General features: G+C 49.1%; 1 protein-coding gene across 1 annotated transcript in view; it reads left to right on the top strand.

The window, feature by feature from the left end:
* SOX5 (SRY-box 5) overlaps positions 1-8408 on the top strand; it is a 587891-nt gene that overhangs the window by 372534 nt on the left and 206949 nt on the right. The gene's annotated exons all lie outside the window — the stretch shown is intronic.

Below are 8408 nucleotides of genomic sequence, written 5' to 3'. Positions count from 1 at the left end.
CCTAAAAATTTCCTCAATCCCCCCCCCCCCCAGAGCCACTAACAGCACCATGGTAAAAAAGTAACTTTTTCCCCCCGCAGAGGAGGGGATGGGGGCAACCTGTTTGGGGCCCCGTAGAATTGGTTGGTATCCTGGGGAGAGGCTCCAGCAGCTACCCTGTGAGTTTGGAGCCTCTCCCTCAAACCCACTCCCCTCCAGCCCCCAGAATATACCCTATGTTTTTGCCATTGATTTCAATGGCCCATAGGATATAATGGGGCCAATCAGAGAATCTGAATCGGCCTGCAGCAGCCCGAAAGGGGCCCGAATGGACCATTTTCGGGGGTGCATTTGGTTCGTCTGAACTGAATGCACATCCCTACTCACTGCCTGCAGCCCTTTCCCCAGTGACATGGTGAGGTGTGTGTAACTGGAAGCGCGGTAAAGCATTCGCAAATAAGTGAAGTGGGGTGACAGCAAGGGACCTTCCAGAAGCCCTGGAATCTTCCCCACCTGGGATATTCTGAAGCCGACCCCAGTGTGTACCTCCTGTATGGCATCACAGAGAAGGTTTCCTACCCTTAACGCTGGTGATCCACTGGCACAGAAACCACAAAAGGCTCTTTCTGATCTCTCCAGCTGTGCCCTCAAAACATGTGTTGACAACAGGAAACCTTAAATGTGCATGTTGACAACAGGAAACCTTAAATGTGCATTTTATCTGTGCATCGATTGCTGGCTTTCCGATGGGTGGACATTAGTAGAACATTTGACAGGATCTGATAGGGTCACCAGCTCTGGGTTGGAAAACACCTGGAGATGTTGGGGGTGGAGCTCGGGGAAAGTAGGGTTCAGGGAGAGGAGGAGCTCCAGCAGGGTGCAATGCCATAGAGTTCAGTCTCCAAAGCAGCCATTTTCTGCAGTGGATCTGGTCTTGGTCTTCTAGAGATCAGTTGTAATAGTGGGAGAGTTCCAGGTGCCACCTGGAGGTTGGCAAACCTAGGATCTGAAATTAGCCCCCGTTCAAGGTCCTGATAGGGGTTGACAGCATCCAGGTGGACCATGGAGACCTCCTGGAATTGTAACTGATCTCCAGATGGCAGAGATCGGTTCCCCTGGAGAAAATGGCTGCTTTGGAGGGTGGACTCCATGGCATTGCATTCTGCGGAGGCCCCTCCCCTCCTCACACCCTGCCCTCCCCAGGCTCCATCCTCCAAAATGTTTCCAGGAATGTCCCAATCCTGAATTGGCAGCCCTCTGTTCTAAGCAGCCCTAAGCAGTCTAGGTTCAGCAAGTTATGGGTTAGGAGCATTGTTCCCTCTAAGCTGAGTTAGTGTGAGCTAGCTCACAGTTTTTTCACCTCCGGCTCACACATTTTTGTCTTAGCTCAGGAAGGATGGCCCCAGAGCAAACTAATTTATGCAGTAGCCAAATTGCTTGCTCACGACTTTAATGCCAGGAGCTTACAAAGTAGAATTTTTGCTCACAAGACTCCACAGCTTAGAGGGAGCATTGGTTAGGAGGGATATAATTTGGCATACAGGAAGGAGGGAGAAGAAAGCCATCGTGTATCAACATCATTTTGTAGACGGGAAGCTAAAAAAGGTTTCGAATTAGGGGGGAGTCCTAGATTTTGCATTGTTTCCCCCCACATCTGTAACCTAGCAACAAGTCTAGCTAAAACAAACCTCCTTGCATTTTTTTTAAAAAAATAAATAAATAACTACAGCCTCCCAGGCCAAGCCAGCCAGGGTGTGCATTTGGTTCACAATTCTCCCTCCTGGAATATTTTGATAACAATGAAAATTACCTTAGCACTTATTTACTTTTCGAGAGGAAATGGAGTGCAGGTATGAAAGCCTTCCTTCTGCCTACTGTTCCAGCGTGGAATGAAAATGGCATTGTTTTGACTGAGTTATTTCGGTCTCCATGTAAACCGTCCTCACCTTTCTCGGCGGTTCTTACCTCCATTACTTAGCGGAGTTTTGTCATCCGAAGTGTGAGGGGCTTATGGAAAAAACAAGCTTTCTTTGTGTTCCTGTGGTAGGTGGGGAACTCGCATGCAAGAATGTGACTTTCTCTTTCCCCCCTTTTTCCTTTAAAAAAAACACAAACACCCTTGTTTTTCGTAGTGGCTCCTTTCCCAAATGGGAGCCGCGCTAGTACAATACATTTGGCGAGTGTATCCAGAAGTCACTTGAAATCAAGTGCAGACTTGTGCGTTACCTTGTGGGCTTGGCAACTGCTCTGTGTGTGTGTGTGTGTGTGTGTGTGTGTGTTGCTTTAGTTTATATTAGCCCTGGGGGCAGAGTTAACACTTGAAATGGGACAAGAGCATTTGCAGTCATCAGAGAACTTTCCAGTCAGCTTCAATAACATCACTCTATTTTTTTTGTATAATTTTTTTTTTTTGGCAGCGAAACCTTCAGTGGAACCATCTGTCTCTCTATTAGTGTTTTTTGAGTTCTGTTTTGAAGCTTCTTAGCTTGGCAAAGTCACTTTCATCTTTGGAACCCACTTTTTTTTTTTTTAAGTTCCGTGGCTTTCTGCCGAAGAATACGATGCAAAAATTCCACTTGGCTGTTCATTTTTGTTCTGAAAAGAGAATGGAGTCTCTTTGTCATTAAAAAGGAAGGGGGGGGATAGAACATCAAATGGAGACAGAAACGGGATTCTTCCAGGGTGGTTCGGTTGAGGGCCTAACGAAAATGAGGAGAGGGTATTCAGAAAAGAAGGAGAAGAAGAGTTGGTTTTCATACCCCGTTTTTCTCAACTCTCAGGAGTCTCAAAGCAGCTTACAACCAGAGGTCATTTCGGGGGGGATCGCGGGGGATCGCAGTTCCCCCGGGTGAGGTACGGGGGGGGGCACATGACAAAGCCCCGCCCCCTGCTTCCGGCCACCCCGCTTCCGGCCCTCATTCAGCCAGGAGGAGGCAGGAGAAGAGGGAGGGTAAGTTGCTTCCTCCCTGCCTCTCCCCACCCCTGCCTGCCTGGGGACAGGGAGGGCCTTCGCGGGGCTTCCTTGCACTCCCGCCGGCCTTGCAGGTCTCCTCATGGGGCTCGGCAGGGGAGCTGCAAGGCCGGCAGCGGCAGCCGGGACCATTGGGGCAGGGGGTGTGACCTTCTGACACACTTCCGGTGATGTCAGGGTGTGTGGCATATGCTAATGAGTTATGCTAATGAGTTCCCCTAGCTCTTTTTCTATGAAATGACCCCTGCTTACAACCTCATTCCCCTTCTCTCCTCGCAACAGTCACCTTGTGAGGCAGGTGGGGATGAAACAGTTCTGAGAGAACTGTGACTGGCCCAAGGTCACCCAGCAGGCCTTCATGGGGAGGAGGAGTGGGGAACCAAACCTGGTTCTCCAGATTAGAGTTCACTATTCTTAACCACTATACTTAGGGTTCCCATTCCCCCAACACGGGTAGGGATTTGCCCACTTTCACAGCCCCCGATCCACCAGCCCCGATTTGACTGGTGAGGTGAACTCCACCCCCAAAGCATCTTGTTTGCGCCAACGTGCCTGGTGCAGTGACGTCACCTGGAGGTGACATCATCGCGCCGGGCATGTCGCAGGGAGGACGCTCTATCATTTAAGGAAAACCCTTAGAGTTTTCCTTAGAGCGTTCCCTGCAATGTGCCCTGTGTGATGACATCACTTCTGGGTGACATCATCACAGCACGCGTGCCTATGAGATCCCAAAGAAGGACCAGGACCCACCCCCCGCCAGCAGCCAGGCAAGATCCAGCAACCCTAACTATACCATGATAGTTCTCAAAGGAAAAAAATGACATTCTGAGAAATATAGCCACCGATTTTGGAGCTGTGAAATAGGCGAAAAAATGCTCTCCTATTCAGAGGGAGGCGTGGAAAAATCACTCTGATAAGAACATAAGAGAAGCCGTATTGCATAAGGCCATCCAGTCCAACACTCTGTGTCACACAGCGGCCAAAACCCAGGTGCCATCGGGAGGTCCACCAGCAGGGCCAGATTTTGCTATATAGCAGCTAAATCTTGACTGTCCAAACGATCCAACCAATCAGGGGTCATATCTCTGATGTGTGATCCCTAATTGCTTGCACCATCACATGATCACACTGTCTGTGTGATCCCTGACTGCTCGAATCATCTGACTGGTAATGAACCTATATATATTTTTTTCCCCAATGGCACCCAAGAAGCTGTTGAGAGAGGCCCAGAAGAATGAAATTGTTCAATAGTTGTAAGGTCTTTTGGAATACACTTGTGAGTCCTTCAGACTCTCTTTTCATAACGACAATGTCACCTCACAAAATTTGTGTTCATACTTAGGACTAATGGAGAGCAAGGAGTAAAGATTGGGTTAACTGGAGCAAGTACATGTATGAAATAGCAGAAGTTATTGGTGTTGGAAACTTGGGGTGCAGTCCTGCTTCTTCCATGCATGGGAGTGGCTTCACTGGATCGTGCTGTTTCCCCAGCGTTGTGCTTGGAAATCTAGGCAGCATTGCTCTGCATGTGCTTCCTCCCGAGCCCTTGCGCATGGTGGTTCCTTCTGATCCCACCGAGGGGGGCCATGGCTCAGTGGTAGAGCATCTGCATGGCATGCAGAAGGTCCCAGGTTCAAACCCCAGCATCTCCAGTTTAAAGGACCAAGCAGTAGGTGATGTAAAAGACCTCTGCCTGAGACCGTCTTCTGGGCGTGGAACAGTGGTCACTGATGGTGTGGAGGGGGAGGTATTTATGAATTCCCTGCATCGTGCAGGGGGTTCGACTAGATGACTCTCGAGGTCCCTTCCAACTCAATAATTCTACAACCCTGGAGAGCTGCTGCCGGTCTGAGTAGACAATATTGGCCTTGATGGACCAAGGATCCAATTCAGTACTAGGCAGCTTCATGTGTTGGGGGTAGGGGGTGCTGTGGCTCAGTGGAAGAGCCTCATCAGAAGGATCCAAGTTCAATCCGCAGCATCTCCAGTTCAGATCAGGTAGGAAGCGATGTGAAAGAAGTCAACCTTTCTCACAATACAAGAATTCGTGGGCACTCAATGGAATTGCTGAGCAGTCGGGTTAGAACAGATAAAAGGTAATAGCCACTGATGGACTTCTGATCCATATGCTTATCTAATTCCCTCTTGAAGCCTTCCAAGCTTGTAGCCACCACCACCTCCTGTGGCAGTGAATTCCAGATTAAAGGAAGTGCTTCTTCACCCAAAGAGTGATTAACACATGGAATTCACTGCCACAGGAGGTGGCGGCGGCTACAAGCTTGGACAGCTTCAAGAGGGAATTAGATAAGCATATGGATGTCAGGAACTTTAGGCTGGTAATCCACACACCCAGGCTCCTTCAGAAGATAAGTGTTTATTATGGTCACGCAGAACTAAAGTACATGTAAACAGCCTGTGTTAAGAATGCCCTATAATATGATAGCTACTAAGTTATAGCATATTCAAACTACCCCCCCCCCCACCTGCGAAGCCAATGAGGTTTTCTCACGCGCGCAGGCCCTGCAAGCAAGCAAGCATTTTTGCTCCCAAAGCAGTTACAGTTCCCAGGCCTGGGGAATTACAGCAAAGCATCTTCAAGGCCAATGTGCAGATAGCGGGAGCGTTAGGCAGAGAAGCGCTGAGAACGGGAGGGAGATAAAATCCCCCCTCACATTCAAACACCATGACAGGCCTACCTGATAATTGAGCAGAAGTCCATCCTTGGCTATTAGCCACAAGGTATAGATAGGAACTCTCAGTCTGGGGCAAGTGATGCTCTGTATTCTTGGTGCTTGGGAGGGGGCAACAGTGGGAGGGCTTCTAGTGTCCTGGCCCCCCTGCTGGACCTCCTGATGGCCCCTGGTATTTTTGGCCACTGTGTGACACAGAGTGTTGGACTGGAGGGGCCATTGCCCTGATCCAACATTGGCTTCTCTTATGTTCTTATGGCCTTGCTGGTGGACCTCCTGATGGCCCCTGGCATTTTTGGCCACTGTGTGACACAGAGTGTTGGACTGGAGGGGCCATTGCCCTGATCCAACATTGGCTTCTCTTATGTTCTTATGGCCTTGCTGGTGGACCTCCTGATGGCACCTGGTATTTTTGGCCACTGTGTGACAGAGTGTTGGACTGGAGGGGCCATTGGCCTGATCCAACATTGGCTTCTCTGATGTTCTTATGACCTGCGACCCTGGAGAGCTTCTTTCAGTCTGAGTAGACAATACTGACCTTGAATGGACCATCAATCTGATTCAGTACCTGGCAGCTTCATGTGTACATGTATATACGTACAAGGGTAGCCAGTGTGCCAGTGCCCTGGGAAAGAAGTTTTTGTAGGATGCTTCACTGTCAGAGGACTTGTCTTTGAATCAAGGGTTCAGCTATACCTGTAGCTGCAATTCTTGGGTGCCTCATGGTGGAGCATGAGAAGGAAAGAATTAGACTGGCTCCTGATGGAGGCATTCTGCTCAGTGGGAGAAGCCAGATCCCGCACTCATCTAGAAGCCATTCATTTGGCTTTAATTTAAGTTTGGTTTGATTCAGTTGCTTGAGGTTCCCTGATGCTAAGCTCTTTAGGCTAAATGGGTTTCCAGTCCTCGGGGGTGGGGAATCTTGCGAGCTTCAGTCCTTCATAGAGGCTCGCAGCCTAACTAACGTCAGCATGTAAACATTTGTTTCCTTTAAAAATGTGTTGAAAGAAAATGCATTGGTATATTTTTGGTCTGAAAAGAGGGCAGGTAAATGATCACATATAGAAGAGAAGAAGAAGAGATTGGATTTATACCCCGCCGTTCACTACCCAAAGGTGTCTCAGAGCGGCTTACAAACTCCTTTCCCTTCCCCTCCCCACAACAAGTACCCTGTGAGGTAGGTGGGGCTGAGAGAGCTATGACAGAAAATGCTCTTTTTCAAGAACAGCTCTCATCAGAACTACGGCTTGCCCAAGGTCATCCAGCCAGGCTCAAGTGGAGGAGTGGGGAATCAAACCCGGTTCTCCCAGATTAGAGTCCACACACTTAACCACTACACCAAACTAGGTTGATGCAGGGGCTCCTGACCCTTTTGAACCTAGTGCCACATTAACCCGGGGTCCCCAACATGGTGCCCATGGGTGACGTACAGGCTTGCCAGGTTTGGGTTGGGAAATACCTGGAGATTTAGGGGGTGCAGCCTGGGGAGGGTGGGGTTTCGGGAGGGGAGGGGCTTCAGTGGGTTTTAATGCCATAGAGTTGGCCCTCCAGAGCAGCCATTTCCTCCAGGGGCATTGCTCTCGATCATCTGGGGATCAATTGTAATAGGGTGAGATCTCCAGGTGCCACCTGAAGGTTGGCAACCCTAGTGCCGTGGCACCTGTGGACACCTTTGCTGGGCGATGACAGGTGGGGCTTTTGCTGTGCAGATCCGATGGGCTGTGCAGATGTATTTATTTTTTAAATGTTGCTTTGGCAGCAGCTGCCGCCACAACACAAGGCTCTTCACTGTGACACTGTGAAGGTAAGCTGTGTCAGCCAGTTTACGGCTGACTCCACATTCTGTGGCAGCCATTTTGTGGCAGCCATTTTTGTGGCCGTGCCCAGTACTCTTTGTCAGAATCCCAAAGGTGCTTGCACTGGCTCAAAAGGGTGAGGGACACCTGGGCTACCTTGTGAGGCAGCATTTGGCTCGGCGGTTGCAAATGGTCCCGGATGGGATCGTGGAAAATGACATTCAAGAACATCTGGGAAGGGGAGGCTCCAGGTCCGCAGGGCCTGCAAGACGGAGCTCTTCCACCAGGCATCTGACCACATTCAACATCTTGATCTAACGTCAGAGCCTTCCCTGGGACTTTTCCCATCAACTATGTTTGTACTAACTGATTCCTGTGGTGAAAAATACTGGACTATGGTTCTCCGTTGTGTAGGAGTTTATGTATAGCACTTTAGATCTGATGTGGTTTTAAACTGTTTTAAAAAAAAATTATGTAGGCCGCCCTAAGCCTGCCTTGGCGGGGAGGGCGGGGTATAAATCAAATAAATAAATAAATAAAATATGTGGGAAATAATGTATGTACACAGCCAATGCTCCCTCTAAGCTGTGCAAAAATTCTACGTTCTGAGCTACTGGCATTCAAGTTGTGAACGAACGATTTGCCTACTGCATCAATTAATTTGCTCTGGAGCCCTCCTTACTGAGCTAAGACAAAAATGCATGAGCCGGAGGCTAAAAAAACTGTGAGCTAGCTCACACTAACTCAGCTTAGAGGGAACACTGTGTAACGCAGCTCCTTCTTGCAATGAAACGAAGCCAGTCTGTACATGCTGGAGCTCCACATACGTATTGGTACATGCGATGGGTTATGTTGCTGGAACGACTGCCTGGAAATAGTTGCAGTATGACCTTTGTACCCACAGATTATTACAGGCATAGCATTAAGGAGAAGTCATGATTTCTGGTTTGATTGTCCTTCTCCTGTTCAGCA

Source organism: Gekko japonicus, unplaced genomic scaffold, assembly GCF_001447785.1.
Source record: "Gekko japonicus isolate JY-2015 unplaced genomic scaffold, Gekko_japonicus_V1.1 scaffold482, whole genome shotgun sequence".
NCBI lineage: Eukaryota > Metazoa > Chordata > Lepidosauria > Squamata > Gekkonidae > Gekko > Gekko japonicus.
Note: the sequence above shows the minus strand (reverse complement) of the source record. Positions and strands in the feature narration are given on the sequence as shown.